Below are 18,631 nucleotides of genomic sequence, written 5' to 3'. Positions count from 1 at the left end.
CTTAGGTTCTGCAAATACATTCCGATCAGGACATTCTTAGATTTAAATATTTTACTAGCCTCAGCTAAAACTTGTCAAATGTTTGGTCCTGCTAAAGAACAGGTACTTATTTATCTGGAGTTTAATTACAAATATAGCTTTGTTCTGCATGGATAAAATGCAAAAATGTCAAGAGCAGTTAACCAGAGTCGGAGCCAGTAAGAAAAACAGCTGCTTCCTCCCACCCGCCCCCCTTTTTATAGTCATAACACCCAGTTAGCAAAGAGACTGAGAAAGTAATTTAGTGCTGTGGTTAAGCGTGTGGGCATCAAACTGTGTTTGTGTCTTAGCTCTGCCAGTTACTAACTGTGACCCTGAGAAAGTTATTTCTCAGGTCGGTTTCCTCATCTGTGAAATGTGGATAATAATGAAAACTACCTCCCAGGATAGCTGTGAGGGTTAAATGAGTTAATACCTGCAAAGTGTTTACAAAAGCCTCTGGATAATAGTAGAAACGAATGTTAGCTATTATTGTTATTGTTATTAGTGAGGAGGGAACAGCTAAATATTTTGGTTTTATTTGATTTCAATCTAGCACTATGTAATTGAATTCTAACACCAAGTAAGGAATGTAGATGATCTACTGAGAAACTCTATGTGGTGGTCCAAATCAATAGGTGACTTATGCCTGGGCCGGGCAACAGCCAGCCCATTCAAACATTTCTGTGCAATGAAAGGAAATGGATAATGTAAATAACCTAGTGTGGGATTAGTAACCCAATCTATTGTAATGTTTGCTCTCTCAAAGTGATGACGTGGTAGCAGATGCCCAAAGGCTTTCTTGAAATCCAGAGAGAAATAATTTTTTGTTCATTTTTTAAAGTTTAATTTGTTATATATGACAGAAGAATGCATTACAATTCATATTACACATACAGAGCAAATTTTTCATATCTCTGGTTGTACACAGAGTTACACCATTCATGTCTTCATACACACTCAGTATAATGATGCCCATCTCATTCCACCATATTTCCTACTCCTATGCTCCCTCCCTTCTCTTCCTTCCCCTTTTCCCCTATGCCCTATCTAGAGTTCATTTAATCGTCCCATGCCCCCCACCACCACATTATGAGTCAGCATCCTTAAATTAGAGAAAACATTTGGCATTTGGGTTTTGGGGATTGGCTAACTTCACTTAGCATTATATTCTCCAATTCCATCCATTTACCTGCAAATGCCATGATTTTATTCTCTTTTAAAGCTGAATAATATTCCATTGTGTATATATACCACATTTTCTTTATCCATTTATCTACTGAAGGGCATCTGGGTTGGTTCCACAGCTTAGCTATTATGAATTTTGCTGCTATAAACATTGATGTGGCTGTGTCCCTATAGTAGTATGTTGTTTTTAAGTCCAAGGAGTGAGTGGGATAGCTGGGTCAAATGGTGGTTCCATTCCCAGTTTTCCAAGGATTCTCCATATTGCTTTCCATATTAGCTGCACCAATTTGCAGTCCCACCAGCAGTATTTGAGTGTGCCTTTTCCCCCACATTTTCACCAATATTGATGTTTGTAATCTTAATAACTGCCATTCTGACTGGAGTGAGCTAAAATCTTAGAGTAGTTTTGATTTGCATTTCTCTAATTGCTAGAGATGTTGAACATTTTTTCATGTATTTGTTGATTGATTGTATATCATCTTCTGAGAAGTGTCTGTTCAGTTCCTTGGCCCATTTATTGATTGGGTTATTCACATAATTAAATTAAACCCCTATCTCTCACCATGCACAAAACTCAACTCAAAGTGGATCAAGGACCTAGGAATTAAACCAGAGACACTGTGTCTATTAGAAGAAAAAGTAGGCCCAAATCTCTATCATGTTGGATTAGCCCCCAACTTCCTTAATAAGACTCCTATAGCATAAGAATTAATGTCAAGAATCAATAAATGGGATGGATTCAAACTAAAAAGCTTCTTCTCAGCAAAAGAAATAATCAGTGAGGTGAATAGAGAGCCTACAATTTGGGAACAAGTTTTTACCACACACACATCAAATAGAGCACTAATCTCTAGGATATATAAAGAGAAATCATTTTTAATATACTGGAAAACATTGTTACTTCCCAATAAGTTGTATAGTTATAGACAGATAGTTTCCTCCTGGCAAATAAGTAAATGTCTACTATGGTTTATACATCAGTCTCTAATGCGTAGAGTGTGAGTCAGTTCTCCAGGCCTTAATTAATTAACTCCGCATGAATTAATAAGTCCTGAAGCTAACAATGCTGATCCCTTGGATCTGGGGAATTCCCAGTGAATGAAGGCCTGTGGAGTCTGGCCATTGAAGTTGTTTTATCTTTTATCTTTTTTTTTTTCTGGTTTATCTCTGATTAGATATTGAAGTTCAAAAGAAGATGATTCCTATTTAAATCCCACCAATGTCATGATAACTATTTCTTTCTCTGTTTATTAGGAAAGGCAAGAATGCTCTAGATGCCCTTCTGGGAAAGCTGAGGTTACATTAGACTACACTGAAGGTCTGCATTATAGTTCAGTGAAGGCTTCTTGAATGTGGTAAGTAGTGGCAGAGTCTGGAAATGATTGGAAAGTTATTGAAACAAGAAAGATTCTCAGAAACATCCGCATGGTCCTTATGTCCGAGTTTCGGTAATGTTCAATTGTTGTACACTTGAAATTTCTCTTTTGTTGCTTCCTGTGCCACACAGGGAAACTGGGTACTTCGTCATCATCTATAGTTTTTCGTCTAAAAAAATTATTTTCCAGAGCTCACCCAGCTCGCCATGCATGCTTCTGACTTTTAGACGTTCCAAAAAGTCATATTCACTCTCAAGAAGTTAGAAATTTGCTGCTATTGCTCAGAGTTTGGGAAATAGTACAGGTGTGAGGGTAGTGCTGCAGGGGGTGGCCCCTGACTGAGCAATGCAGCATCCTTAGAATAAAGCAGAGCCTCTCTGGCCATTGGTCTGGTGGAGTAACACTGATGGGGATAAGTTCTAGAATGTTTGGGATGAAGAAGAGCATGTTGCTAAGTGTGTGGATTCTCAAAACATATCTGCTGAATTCTATTCCTGGCTCTATCATTTCCTGGCTGCCTGACCTTGGGCAAGTTACAGGACCTCCTTGTATCTTAATTTCCTTATCTGAAAATGTGTTCAAACTTCAGAAGGTGGTTATAATCATGAAAAGAATTAATACATTGAGTATGCTTGCTTGGTAGTAAGCATAATTTTAGGACTGATTGACTGTGACATAATCCCCTCTTGTGAGAGCCAGTTGTTGCTTCTGCTTACCTTGGGATGGCATAGGGGCAGGCACCTCCTTCTTCCATGAATACTGGCTTTCCTTAGCAGCAGCACTGCCCTTTGCTCCAGCCCTTGATTTAAAAAAACAAACAAACAAACAAACAAAAAAAAAACAACAAAACACACACACACACACACATATATATATATATATATATATATATATATATATATATATATATATATATTAGTTGTAGTTGGACACAATACCTTTATTTTATTTATTTATTTTTATGTGGTGCTGAGGCTTGAACCCAGGGTCTCTCATGTGAGAGGCAAGTGCTCTGCTGCTGAGCCACAACTCCAGCCCAGCCCTTGATTTTTTTATTTTCTTCTTTCCCTCTCCTTGTACTATCTTCCTCCACTCACTCCTCTTTACTATTTATCTTTCTCTGTCTCATCTACCTGTCTCAGGATACAGGTGGAAATTAATGATGATCTTGACATATGTTTTTAATTTTAGGGGTTCAAATATATATTTATTTGTATACCAGTAGATATACAAATATATATGTACAAATATATACTTATTTGTTTATTTGGTTTTGTAAGGAATTAGGGAACAGATGTTCTATTTGTTTTCATGTTATGGTGGTAGATAGTGTGGTACTTCATGCTGGGTGGATATTTGCATCTCAGAAGTAGTAGTATATGCAACTTGCAAAAAATACCTTTAGAAAATATCTACTTCCAAATTTGGAGGAAGAAAAACACTTTTGAAACTGAGCACCCCTTAAAAGTTTTTTTTTTTCATATTATACCTAAAGCAAAAGTAATTTTTGAAAAACGAAATGTTAGTGACACAAAGCCACATTTCTACGTATTCATTGTAGAGACTGCCATATGGACCGGAATAGGTATAATTTCTTAGAGCTAAAATTAAAATCAGCCTGTTCTCCATCAGCCAGATGTTAGTGTTGGAACAATATAATGCATTGCTTAACAGTATGAAGCACCCACCAGACTGATTTACGAGATGAGGAATGTTAAGGCCAATCAAGTGATCTAATTGTTTCAACAGTGCTAAAGGATTTATAATGGTCTGCAAGATCAGGGTTGTGCTAGTCTGAACTTACCCTCTGCCATCTCCAACCCCTGCTCACTTCTTTCCCTCCAAGCGGTCCGACTCTTTTGTTTGCCAGGCTTAAGTTACTTAGGAAACAGTTGAAAGTGGGGGTCTGGGTTTAAGTTTTAGGGCAAGATTACATAGGAAAATTAATGGAGGACTTTCTGTAATTACCCTTTGTGCATTTTGTAAAACCACTGCTGGGCTGGGAGTGACTGACAGCCTTTACTCCAGGAAGGTTTGGATGGTGCTTTGTTGTAAGGCAGGGGTGGAACTACTCAGGGAGAGAGCCCCAGAGGGACACTGCCAATCCTCGCCTGCTGAAACTCCTTCATTAGCCCTCAGACTTGCTCACTTACATTAACCTGGATGACATATTAAAAATCCTCTGTAACCAATGTATTGTGAAATGAACTTGGACAACGAGAGCATATACGGCCTCCAGATTTGATTATTCCAAGCGCTGTAAACGTGGAGAGAGCAGCATGATAGATGAGGGGTGCCAAGCTCTACATGAGGATCCCTCATACAGAGCAGGTGGCTGCGTCCCAATGACATTGAACTATTTGGTTCAACCCCAAGGGAGGCCTGGTTTGGGTTTTTCCCACAGCATGAGAGTTACTAATTCTTATAACTGTCATAAAGAAAATACCAGCTTTCTAGTAGTCATGAAAATTTTTGGATTGAGTTTCTGAAAAAGAGTTGGGGAATCAGGGCACCAACAGAAAAAGAAGACAGAGTTTATCTCAGTCTTTGTGGAGGGGTTAATATTTGCCAAGCCATTAACCAGTTAACAGGTGCAAAATCACTAGGTGTGAAGGTTAGCGTTAGAGTCTTGGCTTCATGGACTGCAATAGAGAGTTGAAAGTTGGATGCCAGTAATTCCTGTCACTCTGGAGGCTGAGGCAGGAGGATCCAAGTTGGAGGCCAGCCTCAGCAACTTAGAGAGACCCTGTCTCATAATAAAAAAAATTTAAAAGGACTGGGGATTTGGCTCAGAAGTAACATGCCCCTGGGTTTAATGCCCAGTGCAACAACAACAACAACAACAAAATGCATGCCAGACAAGCTGGGAGTTGGATTTCACGGGGTCATGGACACTTGAGAAGAGAAAAGGGACAAGACAGGAAGATAGCCAGGAGAAAAGATATAAGGAAGAAGTGAGACCAGTGACAGCCATGCCATGTGGAATATGACAGTCACAGTTCCCTTTTAGCATAGAACCAACCTACTGGGTAAAGGACAAGGAGGGGATCTTGAAATGTGGCCATAACCTTTTACTTGCCACCCTGCAGACTTTGTTGGCACTTGGTTGGTCTGGTGTGAGTCATCTGGACACAAGGTTGGCTTTTGGGAGGGAGAAGGAGGGAGAGATAAACTTCCCTTTCTCTTCTACATCTTACTTTGTTTTTCCTTACTGATCTTAGTTATCTGTGAGCCTCAGTTTTTCATGACGTACTGCCTGGGGTCATTTGACAAAGGAACATACAATTCCTCTGCTAAGGTGTGGTTCTCAGGAGACCCTTTAACTGGGTACTTTGGCTGCCCCAAAGAGTTGGAGGTAACCACAGCTCCAGCTTTGCCCTCTCTACTCCCATGGCCACTGGAGTCCTGAAGAACTGCTACTTATTACTGGCACAATGACTGGCAAACAAAGCCCAGATGAGTTCAGCCTTTTCATCTTTTTTTTTTTTTTTTAACATAAGGCTCACTTTCCAGAATACATTTAAATTTGTTTGTGGAGATCACAAGCATCAACATTTGCAGTTGCCAGAAAGATCTGGACCATGCTGTTTTCAGACTGGGGTTTAGGCAACTGCTCTGAGTTGCGGCCAGCTCCCTTTCCCTGTTGAGAGTGGGAGTGAGACAGGGAAATGGAGCGATAACAAACTGCAAAGTTGGGAGGCTCCTGCCAAAGCCCTTGTTCCCGTCTCCATCCCCTGGGCGGGTAACTGTGGTGTCAGAATAAACCTCCCTTGCAGAATCTACCAGAAGGGAATGAGGAGAATCCACTTCCCTTCCCTTCCTCTGGTTAACAGGCTCCTTGGCTCTAAGATTTCCATCTTTGCATTTTCCTACATGCACCCAGTTTCCATTCAATGACCAGCCTGTATTTAAATAATATGCCTTGAGGAATTTAATTCTAAAAAGCATAAAAACTTTGCCTGGTCAAAAAACACTTAGGTGATGAGTGTTTTGAAATAATTATAATTTTACCACCTCAGATTGGCTGAGAATTCCTGTATTCAAGTTTGTTGTTTAATATTGTTGTGAAAGGGGGGTGGGCTACTTTGTGCTTGGTGCAGAGTCCACGTGGGAAGCGTAGGAGCTGGAGATAGGATGGGTGGGTAAACCCTGCCAGGGAGAGAAATTGTGCTCTGATTGACTTAATTATTTGCAAGGTTGAGTTAGAAAAGTCATTTCCTTCAATCATTCAGATCCGAAGTACTTATCTTTTGAACACCCACCCTCCCATTCATGAAAGCATTTCTCTTTCACTGAAAAGCCTACCTTTGCTTCTCCCATTACACCCACCCGAAAAGGTTGCTCCTGGTAAGAGAGAGGAAAAGCAGTGTTCTTCTGGGCCTGCAGCAAATTCAGATCACCTTGGAAAAACACTGATTTTCATCTTCCATTGATCGGTGCCTGTTTATTTTTGTAACTGGTTTGATATTAGCTAAAGAAGATGCATTTTAAAAATCCGTCAAGCAAATACTTTGCAATTTGATTCAATATAAGAAGAAAGCCTCACCAAAAGGCTAACTCTCTCTCCTCTCTCTCTCTTTGGTGCTTGGGGTTGTACATTTGAAGTGTAATTTAAAAAACACTGTCTGTTCACATCAGCTAAAATCGAAGACCTTGTCCTCAAAATAAGAGATTCTGACATACCCCTTATGTCTTTGTTTTGTTTTTAATTATTCAATGCTACCTAGTGTGGAAAAGAGCTCTTGTTCTCCCATCTTAATGGCAAATAAGCAAGTTTCTAAACTCCTCACTGAGCCAAGGCCTACCACCTTGGCTCAGGTTTTACTTTTTTTTATAGCTTGAGCATAAGAATGGTAAATTTAGGCTGATACTTAGCCAGCACATAAATAACTGTTCTGAGCCCTTGGGATACTCCTTCCTCATCCTCCTCTGGAACCACCTGGACCACCCCCATGAAATAGCAACTGAAGGGTTAACATCTGGCACAGCTGGGGTCTTCAGAGAAACTGACTTGATTGTTCAACCTCCTTTCCTTCCCAGTTGCTAGTGAATTTGAATATCACCCCTGGCTTGCGTTCATCATGCTGAAAATGACTGATTATACATCTCCCTGCTTCACTATTTCATGCAAACTCTTAAATTTTGTGGTGACATCAATAGTCTTTTGCTACTTAGGTAAAGAAAGAGCCACTAATTAGACATTACTCTCAGGAATTTATCTCAGCCAGTACACTTAGCTTCTTTCTTCTTATTCAACTGGGATTTGATCCCTAGGGACACAGGCATTTATTCAACAGTTTAGACCAGCTAATTAAAACTTTAAGGCTTCTGTAAATACAATTCTTCCTCTGCAGGCACCAGAACAATTGGTATGCTTTCATGGTAGGAGTAAATGCACCAGGGTGTATTAAAAAATGGAGATGGGCCCCTTTCCTTGTACTGTGAGGGGTCTTTCCAGCAAGACCCAGAGTGCCTGTGACCTTGGGCTTGTTACCCAGCCATGTTCTGGTCCAATGTTCATATCACTTAAAACTGTAAGGAAATTTTTTCTTCCCTTGGGCTTTCCTAGCAGAATTCTTGTGAAAATCTCAGGGGCTGCTGGAACATAGACAAAAAACAAAAACAAAAAAACTTCAGTGCTGTGGTCTACAGTGTTGCTGTTTGCACATTTGAATGAATATATAAGACAAACTGCTCTAGGCAACAAATGCATCTTTTGCAATGTTAAAAGTTAAAAGACTTTGAAGTTAAATAATGACAATAAGGGAGTGGCCACGGTTTATCTATATGATTCAAATTGTGCAAGAGTAGGAGGGATGTCACACGCAAAGCAAAACTATTTTGAAAGCAGCTTGGTTCATTGATAGAACTTTGGTTCCATCAATCAAGCCAAAATGAAAGGCTGTAGCAGTTAGCGTTGTGTTTTCAGGCTTTAGTAACTTAGAAGAAGTCCACCGGAGCCCCAGTATTAATCAAAAATAATGTTACTTAAATGTCTAAAACAAAAATGAGACATAAACTCTTCATGCTTAAAATTCTTACACAATTCTAAAAGAAATTTGAAGTTAAATAAACACAAAACTAGAGAGATAACTTAATATTATTTCAATATTGACAGATGGGGTTTTGCTGAGAATAAATTGTTTCTTGTATGGGGATATGCATTGCCCACTACAATATATGTTCTTTTAGAGTTTAGTACTTACCATTGTGAACCTTTGGGAGTGACTCAATGCTCTTACCAATTTTCTCCAATTGCTCCCTTAAAAAATCTGTCTCCTCATAGCTCACTGTGATAGCATCTGGACTTCACTTAGTGTGATCACATCATTTATGTATCCAAGCTTCTTTCTCTTTTGGCTCTGAAATTTAAGCTCTAGTATTATTTGATGATGATATTATTATACTCAAGCAAACACAAACACCGAGATCGTGGCACTTCTTGGCAATAATAAAAATCTCTCACAGCTATGAAGAGCCTACTATGCATCAGATACTGTCCCAAGTGCTTTCTTTATTTTAATTCATGTCACTAATACCCTATGAAGTTGACCCATTTTACCAATGGGGCAACACTGAGGTGCTGAGATTTTTCCAAGGTTACACAGGTAAGGGCAAAGCCAGGACAGTAACCCAGGCTTTTCTGTTTTAGAACTAAGCTCTTAACCACTGTGCTCTACAGCTTCTTATGGGTAACCATAATCCAGAATATACTTATTTTAATTTTTTATATGATATAATAAACACACAAAATTAAAAGTTCTACTAGAGAGCTCTTAGGATCTCTTAGAAATCAATTGTGAGCCCATTTGAGAGATAATCATTCAATTATCTATTCTTAAATTCTTTATTATTCCCAGGACCATTGTAACATAGTGTTCTTTAATTCTTTAAAGTGTAAAAATGTGTCCTAATTTTATCCACAGTTATCTCAGTTGCTATCTGGTGTTTTCTAAGCACATAACACTGTATTAGTTAATTGTTATAAAAGCCCTGCTAGTAATAGAGATGGTAACAGATATGACATGTAGACACACTGAAATGTAAACATGTATATAGTCCCAACAAGGGTAATAAAGTACAGATAGGCAGGAAATGTCGTTGCCTCTCAAAGGAAAGAAGACCAGGATGGGTGAGTGGGATAGACCCTGACAGATAGCAAGGGAGGAGCAGTTGGCTGGAAACTTGAAAGGTCTGTGTGGCTGCAAAACCCCAGTCAAGCCCATCCTGCCCTGAACATGGCAACTGGCAGAAACTTCTAGAGACAATGATTGAAGTGTTTTAAATAATTTGAACTTTAATGAAAGGTTACAAGAAATCTGAGAGTAGCAGAGTGGGAAAAGTAGAGAAACAGGCATAGAACACTATTTGAGCCTCTTGCCCTTGGCATTCATTCTCCCCACTCCCCTATATATATATATATCCTAAATATTGCATCCATTTAGGTGTTTGTTCAGGTTCACTTCTCAATTATCCGTATCTTCGGCAGGTTTATCTTGTCATTCTACTTACTTGTCTGAGATTGTAAATGAAGACAAAGTGAAGAGCATATCAAACCCATTCCACAACATCCCCCAAAGATACACTAAAGCACTTTTGGACAAATAATTTGTCAAACTTAATTATTTCTTGAGCACATATCATATGCAGAATCCTCTTTTAGCTGTAGATGGACAGAAGGATGAATGGCCTGGGGTCTCTGTTGTCTAGAAATCCACAAGGTAAGATAATGAGTGGTACACATGAATGGAACAGATAAATGTCCGAGAGCGTGGCAGCTAAGGAAGAGGGTTGTGGAGCAGAACCAGTCCCAAACTCAGCTCTAGTAGCTACTGTCCAGGTGTGCTCAGGCAAGCAAACTTCACTTTCTGTATCTGTAACAGGTGACAATAGTACTTGTATCATAGATTGTTATAAAAGACTAAATGAGATGATATCTATTCGATGCTTAGCAAGCCTGCTAAGACTGTGCTAGCAACGGCCCCTTCTGAATAGAGGTGGTTTCTCTGGACTGGGTCATAGTCACTGGCTCATGGTCTATTGGAAGGTGAGGAGAGAGCCCTGGAGAGGCAGCGCTGATTTGGTAGTGCGGGGTTGAGTGCATGCGTGTACTACTGCCCTCTACTGGACGCAATTCTCAGAGATTTCTAAGAAATACCAAACTATTTGTACTCCCTGTTCCAACATCCTGCATTTACAAGGAAGTCTCCCCTGTAGAGAGCTTCACAGTTCATCTGAGAGGAAATCCTATTGTCTGTCTGCTGCTCACCTGCTTTTAACTAATATGAAATCTGGACAGGTATTGATTTTTCTGCTTTTCTCTGAGAGCGCTCATCAGTCATTTTATATTACTGGAGAGTCCATTAGCAATAAAAATAAAGAGTGGAAGCTACAAAGCCCATTAGAGAAACCTACTCTATATCTTCGGGATAAGGGAAACAATTAAAAGCACATCATCTTATAAACATTGTAATGGAGTTATTAGAAGAGTGAATAAACCCAGGATGTGATTATCAAGGGATATAATGAAATCCCTCTTCTGGTCAACTAGAAGGGTGTGCCTGACGTTCCACAGCACTGCAGAACATGGGTGAGATGAAAAGAAGATTAAATACTAGAATAAGAGAGAGTCAGCTGTAGGCTCATTTAATGTGAATAGGTTTCAGAACTATGATGGCAGACCTAGGCAAGAGGAAGTGTTTCAATATAAAAGGAAGAGATGGCAATGCCATCCTGCCATGGAAATTTAGGTAAGTTGATGAAAATAGCCACATCTTCCAGAGAGGTTGGGACAGACTTGCTCCGGTTATGCAGGTGGTCAGTGAGGTTCTCTTAATATCCCAGGAAAAGAGGAGAATGAGTGAGAACCAACTGGAATTTGGGGCTTGTTGACAGGAGATGATGGAGAGGGGAACTTGTGCTGCCTGGGTTGGCATGGGAGTAGCTGACATCATTATATGCACATGTTGAAGCTCAGAAAATATTAATTGTCATTCTCTTTTCCTTGGAGGTGGAAGAGTGTGTAGAAGCCCATCTCTAGTGAAAATCATGCTGCATTTAACTTAATTTCCTTTTCTTTTCATAGATTCCACATAAAACAGCTTTCACTCTAAGGACTATCTGGATGCATTCTCTTTGGATAATCATTAAGTAAATTGTGTGATCCTCTTCGATCCAGAAAGCAAGGAAAACTTCCACAAAACCCTGATACAGATGGCCAGGATTATATTTTGTTTTCTCATGCTTGCTCAGACAGCAAGTTGTTTGGTATTATACTAGCTTTTTTTTTTTAACTAATTGTGAAGTTATTACACAGTAAGTTCTTTTCTACTGATTGTAATTTATTATCTGTAAATAGTATAATAGCAAGTACTGGGAATAATGTTAAAAATTCATTATCCCACTGCTCTAACCTATGAAATATCCACATTTTCCATGTTCTTTTAATCTTTATTCATATTAATATTTGCATTTTATGTAAAAGCTCACATTTTGCTTTTTCACTTGATGTTATTTTACATGCTTTCAAATGTTATTTCATGGTAGATATCATTGTAATTTTAGTAGTTGCAAAATATTTCATTAAGTTTATTTCTTTTAGTTTACTTATTCAATTCTCTATAAGGGGAATTAAAATTTTTACCATCTAGTTTTTTTTAACCATTATAAGTAACATGATCACAGTTATAATTTTTTTCCACTTAAATTATTTCTTCTAAATAAATTCCCAGGAGTTGGGTTATTATGATCCTTGATGTGCATAACCAATTATTTTCCCAGAAAGTGTTGTTATTTTATTCTGCCAAGAGCAAAGAAGAGACTTCTCTTGCTCATCCTGTTGAGATCACTGGACACTGCTGACTGTTCCAGGCTTCTCCAAATACTCTCTTATCTATGGTCTTCTCTTTTTATAGCTTTTCTTTCTTGGCCTTCTTTGTAATCTTCATCTTTTGTTTTAATGTTTTTGTCTAACAATCAGGGCTCAGGCATATTTTTTTTTCTCTCCTTCCCTTTGGAATATCTCATTCCCTCCACAATGGGCTTTAGTCACTGGGTTTTTGGTCACATGATATCCCCAGACACATATCTCCACAGGTCAAGGGGACAGCCTAGTCTCCTTGTCTCCACTCCTATTCCCTCAAATCTATTCTCTTTAATAGAGCCAAAGTAATTTCCCAATATAAGTTGGGTCATGGCATCTTCTAATGAAAACACTTCAGTGGATTTCTACTGCTCTTAGGAAATAATTGAGATTCCAAAACAAGTATCCCAAGGCCTTTTATGGTCTGATGCCTGCCTGTCCCTCTCACCACTCCACGATCCAGCCATTTCCTTTTATGTACCACAACCGCCATCTTACCTACATGACTGTCAGCCTTCCTCTGCCACCCCTGGGTTGGACTGACTCCTACTCATCCTTCAGGTCTCAAAGAGGCCTTTTCTGAGCACCAGAAAAATTTAGGTTTCCCAGTTAATGTTCTCCAAATTCCTTCTCCAATGATAACACTTACTATACTTTCTTGAGGCCTGTTCCCAGGTACAACAGTTCCCCAGCACCTCTGGGCTGCCTATGCTCAGGCCAGACATGCCCCTAAGTCCACAGAAAGCTTTCAGCAGCAAATGTTACAGTTAAAGGAATGGTGAGCACTGACTGCATACAGACTGGGCCCTGCCAGCTGTGTGGCAGCCTGCCCTTTACATTGTTCACGGCCACTTATGCTCCATATCAGACTCACTCTGTCCTGTCATGGGTTCTGCAAGGTGGTTGTGGCTCAGCCCATACTCACCTGGTTTTCCTCTCAGTTCCTTTAAAAGCAAATTTACAACAGAAGGGCTGGGGGGACAAACTACACTCCCTGATGCTATCCGGAGGCCATGATTGATGTTCATTTTCTCAGAAGGCAGTCTTGCTGGTCGAGGTTGCTTGCCCTGTGGGATAACCCTGAAATTCACCTCTGAGGGTCTGAGCTTCTAGGTATTGTGTTTGTGTTAGGTTTTGATTGCCCCTAGTGGCTGTGCCTCCAGCTTAAGGAAAAGGAGCAACCACAAGCAACCAACCCTAAGTGAGTCACTGGGAGTAATGACAAAAGGGACCACTCCTCCCATAGATTCAAAGTTCTGAAAGTATGTTGTGCATCTCGAATGATTAATTTGTTTCTAATCTGATACCTTAGGTGGAGCTGTTAGCCCTTCTGGTTACATCAAGTCAGTAGCCTTCAGACTGAGCCGGGTATGAAAAGTATACCAGTTCCTGTGGTCATAGGCCATTATTCTACTTCCTTTGCCATAAAGTGTATCCCTAGGTCTGAAGTAATGTGTGTGATGTCAAAAAGTCAGATGCTCTGGGGGTTCTCCAATGGCAGACCTCGAGAGAGGTCCATCACATCAGCAGGCAAAACATATTCTTATCTGGACACTGTAAGGACGAGTTGCTGCCCCTGTTCTCACCCTTCAGTGAAAGGGAACGGATATAATCAACTTATACCAAGTGGCTGGTTGGTGTTTTCGAGAGTGGTATCACACCAAGCCCTGGGTTGGTTTCTGCTGCTCACTGATCAGATGTAAACAATGGCAGCAGTTAGAGCAAGCTCAGTGCTTGATCTCTGCCCCTTCCTCTGGCTAATTGCTCTCTCTTCACTCTTTTAAATACCTGACCTAAACAGGCAGAGACATATTTGCTAATGAGACATCTCTAGTGATCTTTTTTTCCACAAATTAGGTGCTCTTATCTCCTGTTCTCTCTTCAAAGAGTAATTTTCCCAAATGTGTTTGGGATCCAAGCTCAACAGATAACCCTGTGCTTCAAATAGGTGCAACAGAAGAGTTAGATCAAAACAAAATTAAAATTAAAACTTTGAAAGAAAAAGGTGCAAGATCCTGACCTGGAAGAGCAAGCTGATGTGGAAAGAAGGGCCGGGTGGGGAGGGGAAGGAGGAGTCAACCCAAGAACCTAATTGTTACTCACTAATATAATGTAAGAAATTATTTCTGAAGGCCAGAAAAACATCTTATTTCCTCCATATTTCCAAAATAGGAACCACTGCTTTCTTAGAGCCCCATGTTTACTGAATAAATGGATGAAGTATTGATAGAAAAAGGATGCTTTATAGAAATAATTTGAATGGCAAGATGCTCCAACTCATTTAACACAGGACCTGTCTTGCTGAACTTTGTTTAGACACAGCATTTCAAGGGCACGTTTTCTGCTGAAGGGAAGTATGTTTCTAGATGAATAATGCCTTTTCACAGTGTCTGAGTCACCTCACAGCTTTCAACCTCATCTGATAACGGTCCTTGGCAGATCTGCCCTTTTGGCGGGGCTTCCCCTGGGCTATCACCTCTTGTCTGCCCTGTGTGTGCTGTTGCCTCTTGCAGAGGGTTGCCAGGCACTGGAACGTAAGTACCATGCAGGAGGAAATGGGGGGAATGAGAGGGCAGGTTGACAGCATCGAAACCTCCTGACAGCATGCATTTAAGGGGTGTCATGCACATTGGACCTCAGGATGGTATTTTTTATGCTGACAGGAAGAAAAAGGTGGGCAATAATGAAAAAGGTGACTACTAAGGTAGTAATGAAAAGGAATCAATTTGCTTGAATGAGACATTGTCATTCAATCGTTGGTTTAACCCAAGCATTTGCCTCCCCTTCCCACCCAAGGTTATCTTCTTCTTATACATGAGTGGGGGGAGGTATCAGTGTGAGCCACAGCTGTCTCCCCTGCCTGCTTCTACCTACTGCAACAGGGAGACAATTGGGTGTGACGAATGGGGCTCATTACAGCACCTAAGCTTTGACATAACTAGATTGTCTTCTTCTGCAAGATAAAACAAAAAACAACAACAAAACATTTAGCTAGGGGTTTCTCCTTCAAGACCCCCTCTATTAAATAAAAGGAAAACATGGAGGTCTAATAGAAGTTCATTCTGAAAACTGCTAAATAAAAGGTAAAGAAAAATCTGTACATTAAATACCTCCCAAAAATGTCTGAGGGAAATCAAAAGCCTTAGTTCTTTGATAAAATAGAAACTATTGGGTATACAATGGGAAGTCTCCTGCAAGAAGTTCACCTGCTCTCTAGTGCTAGCTCTGTGGAGAGGTGTGAGCCTGGCAAGTCTAGGGCCTTCCTGGGCCTTGGTCTCCTCCTCTATTGATTGTGTGGTTTGGTTTTCTTTCTTTCTTCTTTCTCTTCTTTGATCCCAGCTCCCTTTTAGTATAGTAACTCTTTCTTCAAATGAGATGATTTGACAAAGGAAAAGTAGCAGACAGAAAGAAAATTACATGGTTGAGTGAGGCAGGAGCAAGGTCAGAGTGCCCATTCCCAGCAGCCCTTTTGGACCCACCTAGGAACCCTTAGGAGCCACTTGGAAAAGCCTTCTAGCTCTGGGGTTTTAGGATCTGCAAACTCTCCAAAGGAGCCTGCCAAAGAAGAGGTGGACTTTTGTGGCAAGGAAGGCCAAAAGTTTGGGAATATCTATTCCAGCCTGTTTTCCAGACTCTCCTGTACTAGTTATTGTGAGAAACACTAATCTGAATCTGAATTTCTATCTTCAAAGGGCTCTTACAGACTTGACTTGAGGTTCCCAGTGACAGAGAAAAAAACTCTCCATCATTCACCTTCCTGAATTTCATTATACAAACTCCTTACAAGCTCTCAACCCAAAAGAAGAAAGAGAAGTGACCACAGGAGGGAAGATTTCCTTCCAAGGCATTTGAAGAGACTGCCCAGCCCATATTGCAGTCACCACTTTACACTTCATTAGTAGAAATAAAACAAGAGCCCAGTTCTAAGGCAGTTTCCCACCTGTGAACCCAATACCAACCCCTTTACCCCTCAGGGGCCAAGTAATCTCTTCTGGCTCCAATCACTTCCCTGTGCCCCTTTGTGATGTTTAAATATTACAGCCTCATGGAAAACATGGTGTATGCTGCCCTTGTAGGGCCGTGGCTCCAAATCCCATTGTCACATCTTACAAAATAAGTGTGAGGACCTCTGCCCACCAAGCACAGTGCCTCCTATAGGAGGAACTCCCTACTAAATTATCCAGCCAGTGAAAGGAGGACTGAATGAAATTCCTCCTCTCTCCATTCATTTCTGGAGACCTGCTGGTGAAAACCTAGCTCTGGACATCTTTCAGATTCATTCAGTTGAGTTATGAAAGCGGGTGGAGAGTCACAACATCAATGAAGTCAGGAGCTGGCATCGAAAGTGTGATTGGATTCTGCTTCCTCAGTAATTAAATGTGCTCAGTGCCTGCCTGCTTGGGTGATGACAGCGTGTGGCTTGCCTGCCCACCCACAGTGCGTGGGAGGCCAGGCAGCCCTCAGGATGCCACTGCACGCCATGTTCACCACCTTATCAAGATTGCCACAGCTGTGGGAAGACTTCTTACCACACCATGACCCTGTGGGCTGCCCTGTGCTGTGGCCTCTTCCTGCTAAGGACGTACTGGCTGTCCCCCAGTCTCTGGAGCTTTGCGTCTTTCCTGAGCTCCCCTTGGTGTTTCAACAGCTGCCCCAGACCCTGTTGCTCAGAGGGAAAGCTGTTGGGGAGGTCTCTGAGCAAAAAATGACCCATTCTCCAACGGCTCTCCAGGGCAGCCTGGGCTTGATGGAGCCCAGTTAGTTCTGATGGCTGTCACTGGGCCCAGAGCACAGCCAAGTGAGACAGGAAAGGCCTCCTTAGTGAGGGCTCAGCAGACCTGGGTCAGGTGCACAGCAGTGGAGGGCCTGGTTTTGTGTGGGCCATGAAGAGAAGTGAAGAGGAGGTGTCTGTATCTCAAGATATTTTGAGATCCCTGCTTTGTCCATTCAGTGGCCCATGTTGGCTCTGTAGTTCTTGAAGGTCCCAGACCTGTGAGGGATGAGACCACAGCTTCTGAAGGAATAGACACAGAATCAAAAACAACAATAATTTTTAAAAATGTGGAAGTCACCTGGTTCAATTCCTTTGAAGTCTAGACCTAAAATTAAATAGCATTTTATTTATTTTTATTTTTAAGGAATCTAGTTCTCACTTTTCCTCAGCCCATTCCCACCATTTCACCTAGGAGAGGATGAATGTGTGAATGGTCAGCTCTCCATGTGACCTCTGTCTTCTAGAGACCTCCTCTCTTTCCCTTCCTCTTTGAGGCCTCAGTCCCCTGACACTTCCTTGTGTTACAGGCCTTCCCAGGTGGGGCCCCAGCGAGGGCTATGCTGGTCCTCTGCGTGATGCTGGAGCCTGCTGCCAGACAATCATATACCCTCTGGTCCACTTTTGGAAAACAGGACAGTTGTTAAATAGTAAATGAGCTGTTCAAAGAGCTGGGATAACTTTTAAAAGAATGTGACAACAGCAGTTTATGTGGTCTTGCCTCAGATGCCCTTTGCCTCCATATTCCTTGCTCTCCTCAGCTGGATGTGTCTGCTTTCTGCAGACTTCCTCTGCCCCAATACCGTGTTTCTCTCCTCAACACTGGCTTTCTTTTCTACGCGCCCCCTCATTCCCCTGCCCACCTTGCTTCCCCTTAAACCTATCACATCAAATAACAGAAAGGTCAATTTTGACATATGAATGGTTTACTTATGAATAATGTTGCTGAATTCCTAAAATGAAGTTAACCTACCTCTCTCTCTCTCTCTCTCTCTCTCTCTCTCTCTCTCTCTCTCTCTCCCCCTCTCCCTCTCCCTCTCCCTCTCTCCCTCTCTTTTAAAAAAACAACTCTTAAATCAGCTGCATTATTATAGTTCTTTAGTTCAGTATTGTTCTCATGGTCCATTGTGGGGAAGATGATCTTTGGCTGGCTGGGATCTCAGGAGGATAGTAGGACTGCCTCAACACTGTCACCATCCTCGTGAAGGCTGTTTCTGGCAGGAGAATTGAGATTGAAAGGGAAGGGTGAAAAGAAAGTGTACAACAGGGATCCCTGAGCTCCGCTTGATTAGAAAGCATGGCCAGTCCTCTAGGCTAGCCACTGGCCATTTCTTCCGTGGAGGGCATTCAGTGCATAAAGAGGAAGGATTCAGGATTAATTGGGTCACGACTCTAAGGCTCCGTAGTAGAGTGGGT

The 18,631-nt window shown here is 41.2% G+C and overlaps 1 long non-coding RNA gene across 1 annotated transcript in view; it reads left to right on the top strand.

Moving 5' to 3' along the window:
* The window catches only part of LOC124084270 (uncharacterized), a 106,060-nt gene that overhangs the window by 76,491 nt on the left and 10,938 nt on the right, over positions 1-18,631 (top strand). The window contains exon 3 of the long non-coding RNA XR_009225851.1: positions 2,461-2,561. This is a non-coding gene — a long non-coding RNA (uncharacterized LOC124084270). The remainder of the gene's footprint in view (positions 1-2,460; positions 2,562-18,631) is intronic.

This window comes from Marmota monax, unplaced genomic scaffold (assembly GCF_021218885.2).
Source record: "Marmota monax isolate L192 unplaced genomic scaffold, Marmota_monax_Labrador192_F-V1.1 WCK01_AAM20220418_F8-fsc00013, whole genome shotgun sequence".
NCBI classification, from domain to species: Eukaryota; Metazoa; Chordata; class Mammalia; order Rodentia; family Sciuridae; genus Marmota; species Marmota monax.
This window is presented reverse-complemented; position numbering and strand designations above follow the sequence as displayed.